Source organism: Lutra lutra, chromosome 5, assembly GCF_902655055.1.
Source record: "Lutra lutra chromosome 5, mLutLut1.2, whole genome shotgun sequence".
NCBI classification, from domain to species: Eukaryota; Metazoa; Chordata; class Mammalia; order Carnivora; family Mustelidae; genus Lutra; species Lutra lutra.
Genome location: NC_062282.1, coordinates 165273332 through 165286740, shown reverse-complemented (window position 1 = coordinate 165286740; position 13409 = coordinate 165273332). Strand labels below are relative to the sequence as shown.

The 13409-nt window shown below is 42.0% G+C and overlaps 2 pseudogenes; both read right to left on the bottom strand.

Annotated features, from left to right (window-relative positions):
- Window positions 1–219: 219 nt before the first annotated feature.
- Window positions 220–1126, bottom strand: LOC125100405 (cytochrome c oxidase subunit 1-like; annotated as a pseudogene).
- A 6480-nt stretch (window positions 1127–7606) lies between these two features.
- On the bottom strand, window positions 7607–8834 carry LOC125100401 (cytochrome b-like; annotated as a pseudogene).
- Window positions 8835–13409: the final 4575 nt, after the last annotated feature.

Below are 13409 nucleotides of genomic sequence, written 5' to 3'. Positions count from 1 at the left end.
ATTCCCCCCGTGTAGAGTGGCCAGTCAGCTAAATACTTTTACTCCCATTGGACTTGCAATGATTATAGTAGCTGAGGTGAAGTATGCTCATGTGCCGACATCCAGTCCTATGATAAACATGTGGTGGGCTCATACAATAAATCCCAAGAAACCAATAGATATCAGTGCTCATGCTATTCCTATGTAGCCGAATGTTTCTTTTATTTTTTTTTTTCTTTTCCTGAGTAATAGGTTACAACATGTGAGATAATTCCAAATCCTGGTAGAATTAGATTATATACTTTAGGATGTCCGAAAAATCAGAATAGGTGTTGATACAGAATAGGGTCTCCTCCTCCAGCTGGGTCAGAGAAGATAGTATTTAGATTTCGGTCTGTGAGTACTACGGTAATACCGGCTGCTAGAACTGGTAATCATAAGAGGAGAAGTACAGCCGTGATCAGGACAGATCATATGAATAGAGGAGTTTGATATTGTGATATTGCAGAGGGGTTTACGTTGATAATGATAGTAATAAAGTTAATGGTTCCTAGGATGGATGAGACACCTGCCAGGTGTAGGGAGAAGATTATTATGTCTATGGATGCTCCTGCATGTGTTAAATTTCCAGCTAGAGGAGGGTACACAGTTCATCCTGTTCCTGCACCTGCTTCTACCATGGAAGAAGCTAGAAGGAGAAGAAAAGAGGGGGACAGAAGTCAAAAGCTTATATTATTTATTTGTGGAAATGCTATGTAGGGTGTGCCAATTATTAAGGGTACTAATCAGTTTCTGAATCCTCCAATCATACTTGGCATTACTATAAAGAAAATTATTACAAATGCATAGGCAGTTACAATTACGTTATAGATTTGGTCATCTCCTAGTAGAGCACTTGGTTGGCCCAATTCAGCACAGATTAATAGGCTATGAGCAGTACCTACCATTCCAGCTTATGCACCAAATAAAAGGTAAAGGGTCTTTATGATTTGTGGAGAATAATCTTCGCTTTATGAGCATAGGTAAAATGGCTGATAAAGGCATTAGACTGTAAATTGAAGAATGGGGGTTTGAGTCCTCTTTTTGCCAAGCTCTGTGGTGAAATATCACGTTGAATTGCACATTCAAAGAAGTAGCTTTAGCCCTGCCGGGTCTTCTCCCACCTTTTTTTTTTTTTTTTTTCATCACAGCAGGAGAAGTAGATTGAAGCCAGTTGACTAGGGTATTTAGCTGCTAACTAAAGTTTTATGGGATGATAGCCCACCAGTCTAGAAAGGGCTTAGCTTAATTAAAGTGATTTGTGCTCAGTAGATGTGAGATATACTCTTGCAGTCCTTAAGGTGAGATTCAGGAGTTAAGTGAATGGCACTTACTTAGGGCTTTAAAGGCCCTTGGTGTTTTTAACCTAAACTTCTAGAACAGTGTTAGTATTATTGGGGTTAATGGGAGTAATATGCTCGAAGGTACAATTAGTGGGAATTACATTTTTGTGTTTTCAAATTGCCATTTTATTTTTATGGTGTTTATTGAGGGGAATATAGTTAGTGCTGTTGTGTGTGATAACCTCATATAAAAGTATACGTTTAGTAGGGCTGTAATTACTATAAATGTTGATATAACAATTATATTGTTTTTTTGTGAGTTCATGGATGATTATTCATTTAGGGATGAATCCTGAAAGGGGACGTAGGCCTCCTAGTGATAGTATGATTGTTAGGATTAGTGAGGTAATTAGTGGGAGTTTGTTTCATATATGAGATAGTGATAGTGTGGTTGTAGATGAACTGAGTGTGAACAGTATGAATATTCCAAGTGCTATTTTAATTTAGATTATGTTTTTTTTAATTTTTTTTTAAGATTTTATTTATTTGTCAGAGAGAGAGAGGGAGAGAGAGCGAGCACAGGCAGACAGAATGGCAGGCAGAGGCAGAGGGAGAAGCAGGCTCCCCACTGAGCAAGGAGCCCGATGTGGGACTCGATCCCAGGACGCTGGGATCATGACCTGAGCCGAAGGCAGCTGCTTAACCAACTGAGCCACCCAGGCGTCCCTAGATTATGAATTTTAATATTATTAGGGTAGGGTTATATGTTGTTACAGCAATCATTCGTCCTATATGGGCGATTGATGAGTATGCTAGGATTTTTGGTAGTTGTGTTTGGTTAAGACCTCCTCAGCCTCCTGCTAGAATGGATATAATAGCTATGGCTACTAATAAGTTTGGATTTATAGATGGAGAGATTTGGTATAGAACGGATAAGTGGGCGATTTTTTGTCAGGTTAGTAGAATTATTCCGGATCATAGTGGGATTCCTTGGGTTACTTCAGGTACTCAGAAGTGGAAGGGTGATAGTCCCAATTTTATTGCCAGAGCTACTGTTATTATGTTTGATGAGATTGGGTTAGGGGTATTTAGTATTGTTCATTGTCCTGTCAGTAGTAGGTTAATAATAATTCCTAATATTAAGAGTATAGATGCAGTGGCTTGGGTAAGAAAATATTTTATTGATGCTTCTTTGGCTCATGGATTGAATTTTTTTATTAAAATAGGGATAATAGCTAGTATATTTATTTCAAATCCAATTCAGATTGTCAGTCACTGAGAGCTTATGAGTACTATAATGTTTCCTGAAATGACAGTTGATATCATGATAGTAAGGATGGGGGGTTTAATTAGTACAGGAAGGGGATAAACCAACATTTTTTTAATATGGGCCCGATAGCTTATTTAGCTGACCTTACTGTAGAATTTGATGCAAGTTGGGTAGCACAAAGATTTTTGAGTTCTTAGGATGAGGTTCAATTCCTATAATTCTATAAATAAGAGGGCTTGGACCTCTATAATCAAAGTAACTCTTTTGTCAGATGTATTTCTTATTTTTGGGGAGGAATACTTGCTCTTATAATGGGTAAGGCTACATGTCATATGCGTAGGGCTAGTGTCAGGGGGAGAAAGTTTTTTCATAATAAATGTATGAGTTGATCATAACGGAATCATGAATAGGATGCTCTAACTCAAAAGAAGGAAGTTGTTATTAGAAGAGTTCTTATGGTAAAATTGATGGAGAATAGTTCCGGTAAGTATGGTGTGTGGAATGCACCAAAAAAACAGGATAGTTGTGAAGATATTCATTATAATAATATTGGCATATTCAGCTAGCAAAAATAGGGTGGAAATAATAAGGTGGAATAAATAGGAAAAATGGTCCGGCTGCCTATTTGATGTTGAATCCGGAAACTAATTCTGATTCTCCTTCTTTTAAGTCAAATGGGGCGTGGTTGGTTTCTGCTAGGGTTGAGATAAATCGTATTATAGCTAGGGGTCACATGGGGAAGATTAGTCATAAGTGTTCTTGTGTAGTAATAAGTGTGGATAGGGTAAAAGAGCCATTTATTAATAGTACTGATAGGAGGATAATGGCTAGTGTGACTTCGTAGGAAATTGTTTGGGCTACAGCTTGAAGGGCCCCAATTAGGGCATATTTTGAGTTTGAGGCTCATCCAGACCATAAAATAGAGTAAACAGCTAGGCTTGATATCGCTAGTATGAATAGGATTCCTAGGTTTATATTGATGAGAAGGTAAGTTATTGGTAATGGGATTCATATGGTTAAGGCTAGTGTTAGGGCTAGGATTGGGGCTATTACAAATGTAGTGATAGGTGATGTTAAGGTGATAGTGAAAGGTTCTTTAGTGAATAGTTTTATGGCATCTTTAATTGGTTGCAAGAGGCCATAGGGTCCTACGATGTTTGGGCCTTTATGGAGTTGTATATACCCTAGGATCTTTTTGCCCCACTAATGTTAGAAAGAATACAGCAAGTAGGATAGGTACAATTAGTGAAATGATATTAATTATAAACATAATGTTAGGAAGAAGATTTGAACCTCTGAGAATAAAAGTTTAAGTTTTCTGCAATTACTGGGCTCTGCCACCCTAACAAGCCCTATCTCTAGGGCTATGAAATGAAGGTGGACTATTAAGATTAAGATTGTATCCCCTATTAGTCCTAAGGCATTCCGATATCATAGGTCTTACTTCTCTTGTCCTTTCATACTGGAAGAAGTTGTTGTAATAGATAGAAACCAACCTGGATTGCTCCAGTTGGAACTCAGACCACGTAGGACTTTAATAGTTGAACAAATGAAACTTTAGTAGCTGTTGCACCATTGGGATGTCCTGATTCAACATTGAGGTCGTACACACTATTGTTGATATGGACTCTCAAATAGGATTGTGCTGTTATCCCTAGGATAACTTGTTCCATTGATCAAATTTCTTGGATCAATAACTGATACTGTATTTTGACTGGTTTGTCTATATTTGCATCAGTCAGAGGTATTTTATTCTCCGAGGTCACCCCAACCTAAATTGTTAATCCATTAGTAAGATTGTGTTATGCCTAATTGGTGATTAAATAGACTTATTATGGACTAGTTAATTGAAGCTCCATAGGGTCCTCTCCTCTTATTAGTGTATTCCCGCCTCTTCACGGGAAGGTCAATTTCACTGATTGGAAGTAAGAGACATTAAATCCTCGTGTGGCCATCCATACAAGTCCTTATTTAGAGAACAAATGATTATGCTACATTTGCACGGTCAGGATACCGGTGCCGTTTATCTAGTGTCACTGGGCAGGCAGTGCCTCCAATACTGGGCATGCAGGAGGTGATGTTTTTGGTAAACAGGCGGGGTTTGTGTTTGACTAGTTCCTTTTACTTCTTTTAGTCTTCCATTTTTGCATACCTGTGTTGGGGTAACAATTGATTTGCAGGTGTTCTATTAGTAGTTTATTTTTATCATGTTGTTAACTATCAGTGGATATTTGTTGACTGTTATATGTTTATGCAAGGAGAAATGTTCCTTGTTACTCATACTAGCATTATTGCTTCTATTATTAAATATATTAGCCCAGTAGTACGTTAGGGGTTGGTTTAAGATCTTTGGAATTAAGAGGGTTGGGTTGTTGAGCATGAACGCTTTTTTAATTGGTGCCTGCTCTTAGGCCTCCTATGGTTTTATTTAACTTTACTCTCTAAGTAAGGTTGCATCCTTACACTAAAAAGCTGTATCCTTTTAGATTATATTTTAAATTTATATTACAATTTTGGGATTTGTTGGGTAAATTAAAGTTGAACTGAGATTCTATTCTGGGCAACTGGCTATCACCAGGCTCATTAGGCTTTTCACCTCTACCCATAAATCTTCTATTTTGCAACATAGGTGAGTTTATCCCTGCGGTTTGTTCATGGGTAGCTCGTCTGGTTTGGGGAGAGTTAGCTTAATATCTCTTTGCTAAATTATTCTAGCTAGCTCATTATGCAAAAGGTATAAGGGGTGATCTTTGCTGTTTATTACTTTAAACTTTCTTTCATCATTCCCTTATGGTACTTTGTCTATAGCTCTAAGTAAAATTTATATCTCCTATACTATAATGATGTAATTGAATGTTTTGATTAGAGGCTTATTGTAGTTGTTGAGTTAGTGGTTGGTTGGGCTAGTTTTGGTTCAATGTGGTCATTGGTGTATGACATCTTCTGGGTGTAAGCCAGATGCTTTAATTAAGCTACACTTTGATTTATCCAAGCACACTTTCCAGTATGCTTAACTTGTTACGACTTATCTCCTCTTGAGTTGGTTTAGTCTGTTTTATGTAGTGTTTGGGTGTATTGCTTGAGGAGGGTGACGGGTGGTGTGTGCATGCTTCATGGCCCTATTCAACTAAGCTCTCTATTCTTAATTTACTACTAAATCTACCTTTAGTTTTTAGTTTTCATAAAAACTTTGGTGAGCATATTCTTGATTAGAAAATGTAGCCCATTTCTTCCCACTTCATGGGCTACACCTTGACCTAACTTTTTTATGTATAATTATGCTTGCTTTTCTTCCTTTTGAGGGTTTGCTGAAGATGGTGGTATATCGATTGACTTAGCCAGAAGTGGTGAGGTTTATTGGGGTTTATTGATTATAGAACAGGCTCCTCTAGGGGCTCCTCAAAGGTAAATTGAGTTTTAAGCTGTTGCTTAATTTGTTGTACAAATTATTTATGTTTAAATAGTGGGGTATCTAATCCTAGTTTGGATCTTAGCTATCATGTGGTCAGAAATAATAAAGTCACTTTCGTGGTACATTTTATGTTAACAATAGCTTTTTATGGCTTATTTAAATTTTAACTTTAGTATGATGTAGTACTTAACATGTTTTACACTGTGGACCTATTAATTTGGGTTAATCATATGACCGTGGTGGCTGGCACGAAATTTACCAACTCTTAATACTAACATGACTTAGTCAAACATTCATTCACTGCTGTATCCCATGGGGGTGTGTTTGAACAAGGTGATATGAGCTACTTATTTAGTGTGCTTGATACCTGCTCCTTTTTATCAGTTTAGGGATTTAGAGGGCATTTTCACTGGGATGTGGAGCCTGGCATGTGTAATTTTGTTAATAATCAATAGGAAGGCTAGGACCAAACCTTTATGTTTATGGAGTCTTATGACTTTTTTTTTCTTATGACTCTTCTAGGCATTTTCAGTGTCCTGCTTTATTAACAATATACATTAACAGATGTAGGATTAGATTATTTAATGTTAAAGTGTTTAGGCATGGTAATTTAATTATTAGTATTAAATGTAAGTTGATAGGGGGTATTAGAGGTGGAGTATTACATCTATAGATAGCTTTCTTGAATAGAGTATTCTGGGTAAATTAGTGATAGAGATTAATGTATGGAGTATAAGTGCCTTCTTATATATGTTGCATGTGCTTAGTTCTGTTTTTGGGGTTAGGCAGGGCAATTTTATGTGTTTGTATACTTTTGAAGTTACGGAGGTAAAGAGGATTTGATTTAGCTAGTTTCTATCTGTTGAATACATGTACATGTGTACATGTGTACGTGTGTATGTGTATATGTGTGTATGTCCTGTAACCACTGGCTGAATTGCAACTTATGGCTGTGTGATGTGGATAAATGATGATGATTAAGCCCAGCTACAAGTTATTTGAATGCAATGAGGCCTTTACAGCCATAGCTGAGTGATACCAGTCACCTCCCCTAAAAATTAAAAAAAAAAAAAATACCAATTGCATGACACCAAAGTTATGTGTGATCATGGGCTGATTAGTCATTAGTCCATCGAGATGTCCCATTTGAAGTGTTAGTAGGACTGGATGGAGGACTATCATGGCCTTGAAGTAAGAACCAGGTGCCAGTATAATTTCACTGTAGACACCACCAAATTCGATGGGCCTGGAGTGAGAAGAGGTACACATCGTGCAAGGGTTGAGGATTTCTCGAGGCCCGGTAATCAAGCTCATGGTCTAGGTGAGGTGCACATATGTAAAATCGAATCATAGTATGTACATGCTTATATGCATGGGGTAAACCATTAATGCACAATATATATAGGTTTGGGGAAAAATACATACTGGAGGAGCACAGTAGATGCTTTTAAAATATATGAATTGAAATAATGGGATGAGGAAATCAGGGAATAGTAGTTTAGTTAGAATGTCAGCTTCGCGTGCTGATGGTGGGGCTATTACTTCTTCATTGAGTCTTAGGGAGATGGAATTCTCCATTTTTGGTTTACAAGACCAAAGTAATTAATATATTACAAGGGCTCTTCATCTTAATAAGTTTCTCTCGATAAATCTGATAGTTGTTATTAGAATTAGGAGGATTATGAATTAAAGGATTGAGGCTAATTGACCAATGGTGAGGAAGGGGTGTTCTACTGGTTGACCACCAATTCATGTTAAGGTAAGGAGATCAGCTACTAGTAATTGAAATAGGCACTGGCTTAGTGGGCAGAATATCATACCTCATTGTATTGAAGTATGTAATACTGGAATAATGGCTAGGGCTAGAATGGAGAAGACTAGGGCTAGTACTCCTCCTAGTTTATTAGGAATGGATCATAGGATTGTATATGCAAATAGGAAATATCATTAATATTTGATATGAGGTGCTGTGTTAAGTGGGTTGGCAGAGATGTGGTTGCCAGGGTCCTCTAGTAGGTCGGGTGAGACTAGTACTAGTATTATGAGTACTATGATTAGGAATAGGGCACCTAGGATGTCTTTAGTTAAGTAGTATGGGTGAAATGGAATTTTGTATGAATCAGATGGAATTCCAGAAGGATTGTTGGATCCTGTTTCATGAAGAAATAGTAGAATACTTGCTGCTAGTGCCAAGATGATGAATGGTAGGATAAAGTGGAAGGCAAAGAATTGTGTTAAGGTGTCTTTGTCTACTGAAAAACCTCCTCAGATTCACTCTATGAGGTTGGTTCCAATGTATGGGATGGCTGATTGTAAGTTGGTAATTATGGTTGCACCTCAAAAGGATATTTGTCCTCATGGTAAAAAGTAACCTATGAATGCTGTTGCTATAACTGCAAATAGTAGGATAATGCTGATGTTTCATGTTTCGGGGAATATATAAGATCCATAGTATAGGCCTCGTCCTATACATAGGAATAGGCAGATGAAGAATATGGAGGCTCTGTTGGCATGTATATATCGGATGATTCAGCCATAATTGGCATCTTGACAGATGTGTGTAACTGATGAGAAGGCTGTGGTTGTGTCTGATGAGTAGTGTATAGCTAAGAATAAACCTGTAAGGATTTGAAGGATTAGGCAAATTCCGAGAAAGGAGCCAAAATTTCATCATGCTGAGATGTTTGATGGTGTGGTAGGTGGATGAGTGAGTTGTTGATAATTTTAGTTAGTGGGTGGGTCTTATGAATGTTGGTCATTAGTGTTCTTATAGTTGAAATACAACACTGATTTTTTGTCTCACCAGTCATGGTTAGATTCCATGTAGGAATAATGATGACATACATTGTATTCATTTTAAGTATTATTTTTGTAGTTAGTGTGAGGACAGAAGTCTGAAAACAAAAGCTCGTGTAATTTTTAGGGCCTAGGGCATGGCAGGCCCAAAATGCAGAGGCTGAGGTGAGAGTCCCATCATCTGAAGTTAGGGCAAGGGTCAGATGTTTGCTCAGGCTCAAGTGTGTGTCCTTTATGGCTGCCTAATGCAGCGGTGGTATCATAATGCCATGGAGGTTTTCCCAAGCTGGGGGTTGAGCGCAGCTCCAAACATCAAAGTTTCCTTCTGCAGGACAAGAGGCATCTGCTTGATGGCTCATAGGTCTTGAATATAGAAGATTCAAGAGCAGGGCTCTAGGTATGGATGCCTGGGAACCCCACCTAGGGTTACCTTTGGATCCTATGGACATGGGAGGCTCGATCTGCTGGCTCTGGTGATAGGTACACAGGGGACTGAGTGGAAATGGAGTCTCACACTGATGGGTCACAATCTGGTTTTGCATCCGGGTAGACGTTGGAATGTGGTGGTGGCTCAGGGGCCATGCAGGATTCTATTGCCTTTAGGCTTAGACACAGCTCCAAATAGCAAGGTTTCCTTATGGGACAGGAGGTTTTCTGTTTTGGGCCTCAGGATCCCCGCCCACATGTTGGTATTTGAGACCAGGGCTCTGGGTACAGATGCCTGAAAACCACAGCTAGTGTTCAGATTAGGGCCCAGGGGCATGTCAGGTTCAATCTTCTGTCTATGGGGCCATCTACCTGGGTGTCTGACTGCAGGTCCATGCATAGGGTGTGTCTGACTGCTTATTATTATCCAGGGCGGCCTAGAAAATGGGTGGCTTGGGGGCCTTGCACGTTTCTCCTAATCTGGAGGTATTTGGCAACTTTAAAGAGCACAGTTTACATTGGGAGGGCAGGCACAGTCCTACAGTTTGGCTCCACATGCTCCAGCCTTGAGGGTGTGCGGGTCAGGGCTCTGGGAACAGAAGTCTGAAAAGATAAAATGGGTTACGGTTAGGGCTGAGGGTATGGCTTTCCTGGTCTGCAGACCCCGAGGGAGCTCCTTGGGATCTGAAATTAGGGTGATTGGGAGGCGGTAGCTCAGGCTTTTGCCTCTGGATTTTGTGTCTAGGATGGCCATGGAATGTAAGGGTGAACTCAGCCGGCATGGAAGGTTCTCCCTCTCTGGGGATTTTGCGTGCCTCCAAATAGTTTGGTGTCATCATGGGGGAAGGGAGGAGTCCTGTTTCTGTCTCAGGGGTCCCCCAAAAAGAGGGATTCCAGATCATGTCTCTGTGAACAGGTGCCTGGAAAACCCTTCCTTGGGTTCATATTTGAGCTTATGGGCATGGCAAACCCAATTTTCAGGCTCTTGGTCTAGGAACCAAGGGGCCTTATTTGAAAATGGGGTTCAGGCTGAGGCTCACAATACGTTTTTGTGCCCAAGGCGGCCCTCAATTGTGGGTGTGGCCTCATGGAACCTGTAGGATTCACCAATTCAGAGGGTTTGACACCCATCCCAACAGTAAGATTTCCAGCCATGGAGAAGGAAGAGTTCTGTTTTATGCATCAGGTTCCCCCATATGCAGGTATTTGATATAAGGTGTGGGGACAGATGCCTGTAAACCTCAGCTAGGGTTCAGATTATGGCATAGGTGTACGTCAGGTTCAATCTTCTGTCTCTGGGGCCATCTACCTGGGTGTCTGACTGGAGGTCATTTGTCAGGGTGTGTCAGACTGCACATTTTTGTACAGGGTGGCCTATTAAATTGGAGTGGCCTCGGAGGCCTTGCAGGTTTCTCCTAATCTGGAGGGTTTGGGAAAATTTGAAGGGCACAGTTTCCAGTAGGAGGGCAGGCACAGTCTTGCAGTGTGGCTCTGGAGGGTAGAGCCTGGAGGGTGTGTGGGACAGGGCTCTGGGGACAGAAATCTAAAAACACAAACTTGGGTTAGACTTAGGGCCGAGGATTTGGCATGCCTGATCTGCACACCGTGAAAGGAGCTCCTCAGAATCTGAAATTAGGGTGACTGTGAGGCGGTAGCTCAGGCTTTTGTCTATGGATTGTGAGTTTAAGTTGGCTGCAGAATGTATGGGGACCCCATGGGGCCATGGAAGATTCTCCCTGTCTGGGGATTTTGCCCAGGTCCAAATAGTTTGGTGTAATACTGGGGGAAGGGAGGAGTCATGTTTTCTGTCTCAGGGGTCCCCCAAAAAGAGGAATTCCAGAGCAGGGCTCTAGGTATGGGCAACTGCAAAACATCACCTTGGGATTTGTGCTAGTGGCATAGCAAGCCTGATATGCGTGCTCCTTGTCCAGCTACCGAGGGGCCTTATTTGAAAAGGGCTAAGGCTGAGGGTCAAAATGCATGTTTGTGCCCAGGGAGGTCCTCAAGAGTGTGCATGGCCTCATAGGCCCTGCAGGTTTCTCCAACTCTGAGGTTTTGACACCCTTCCAAACAACAAGGTTTCCTGCCATGGAGAAAAAGGGTTCTCTTTTGTGCATCAGGTTCCCGCATATGCAGGAATTTGAGATAAGGTCTGGGGACGGATGCCAGAAAACCAAGGTTGGGTAGAGATGCAGGTCCATGGCCATGGCTGGATATGCAGCTAGCTCCCTGGGTATGACAGGATGTCTAGCTAGCTCCCTGAGCTGACAGGATGTCTAGGCTCAGGCTATGTCAGACAGCATTAGTGCACAGGATGGCCTATGAAATTGAGGTGCTATGAAGGGCTGTGCAGGTTTATCCTCATTTGGGGCTTTTGGGCAGCCACATAGGGCATTTTGTCCTTCTGGTGGGCAGGGTTGGCCCAGGTGGCCATGGAAGTAACTCCCTCTCTGGGGAATCTGCCCGACTCCCAATAATATGGTGTCATTCTGGGGGAAGGGAAGAGTCCTGTTCTCTGAGTCAGGGGTCCCCCCAAAACAGGGATTCCAGAGACAGGCTTTGGGTAGGGCACCTGGAAAACCCCACTGTAGTTTGGGATTTGGGCCTAGGGGGATGGCAGGCCTGACATGCGGGCACCTGGTTCAGCTACCAAGGGGGCTTATTTGAAAACGGACTCAGGCTGTGGGTCACAATGCATGTTTCTGACCAAGTTGGTCCTCAAGAGTGGGTTCGGCCTAATGGGACAACCCTTTTCTCCTACTCTGAGGGTTTGAAACCCATTTCAACAGCAAGGTTTCCTGCCATGGGGAATAAGGAGTCTTGTTTTGTGCATCAGGTCTCCCATATGCAGGAATTTGAGATAAGGTCTGGGGATAGATGGCTAAAACCCAGGTTGGGTAGAGATGATTACTAGATCCATGGCAGGTCCCAACTACTGGATATGCGGCCAGCTGTCTGGGTGGCTAATGGGAGGTCTGGGCTCAGGCTTTGCCAGACAGAGCAGTATTGCACAGGGTGGCCTATGTAATTGGGATGCTCATGGTGCAGCTACCGAGGGGCCTTATTTAAAAATGCGGCTCAGGCTGAGGGGAACAATGCATGTTTGTGTCCAAGGTGGCACTCAAGCGTAGGTGTGGTTTCATGGGCAATGCAAGTTTCTCCTACACTGAGTGACACCCAATCCAAAAACAAGGTTTCCTGCCATGGGGACAGAGTTCTGTTTTGTGCATCAGGTTCCCCCATGTGCAGGGATTTCAGATAACTTCTGGGGACAGATGCCCGAGGACCCAGGTTGGGTAGGGATGATGGCCTATGTCCATGGCATATCCGATCGCTGGATTTGCAGCCAGCTGTCTGGGTATCTGATAGGAGGTCTGGGCTTAGGCTGTGTTAGACAGAGCCTTAGAGCACAGGACAGCCTATGAAATTGGGGTGCCATCGAAGGCCGTGCAGTTTGACCCTCATTTGTGGTCTTTGGGAAGCCCCATAGAGCACGTTTTCCTTCTGGTGGGGAGGCAGAATTCTGGATTGTGGCTCCAGAATTCCCAATCCGGAGGGCTTGTGGGCCAGGAGTGTGAGGACAGAAGTCTGAAAACAGAAGCTACGGTTAGGTTTAGGTCCTAGGCCATGGGAGGCCAATATGCCAAGGCTGAATCGAGATCTCCAGCATCTGAAGTATGGGCAAGTGTCAGATATTCGCCCAGGCTGGAGTTTGTGTCCATGTTGGCTGTCAAATTGAGGTGTGGCCTCATGAGGCCATGGAAGTTTTCCCACTCTGGGTGTTGTGAGCTGCTCGAAACACCAATGTTTCCATCTTTGGGACAGGGCTAGGCTTGTTTGATGGCTCATGGCTCTCTCATAGGGAAAGATTCAAGAGGAGGGCTCTATGTATGGATGCTTGGAAACCCTACTTCCTGTTACCTTTTGCCCCTAGGAACAAGGCAGGTACAATCTACAGGCTCTGGGGCGATCTATCCAAGGGAACATATTGAAATGGAGTCTCATGCTGATGCATCACAATGCCAGTTCATGTCCAGGGAGAACTTGGAATGTGGTGGTGGCTCAGGTGCCATGCAAGATTCTACTCCCCTGAAGGTTTTACATAGTCACAAATAGCAAGGTTCTGGGGACAGTGTGTGTTCTGCTGTGTGCCTCAGAAATGCACCATATGCTGGTATTGGAAATCAGGCCTCTGGGGAACGAT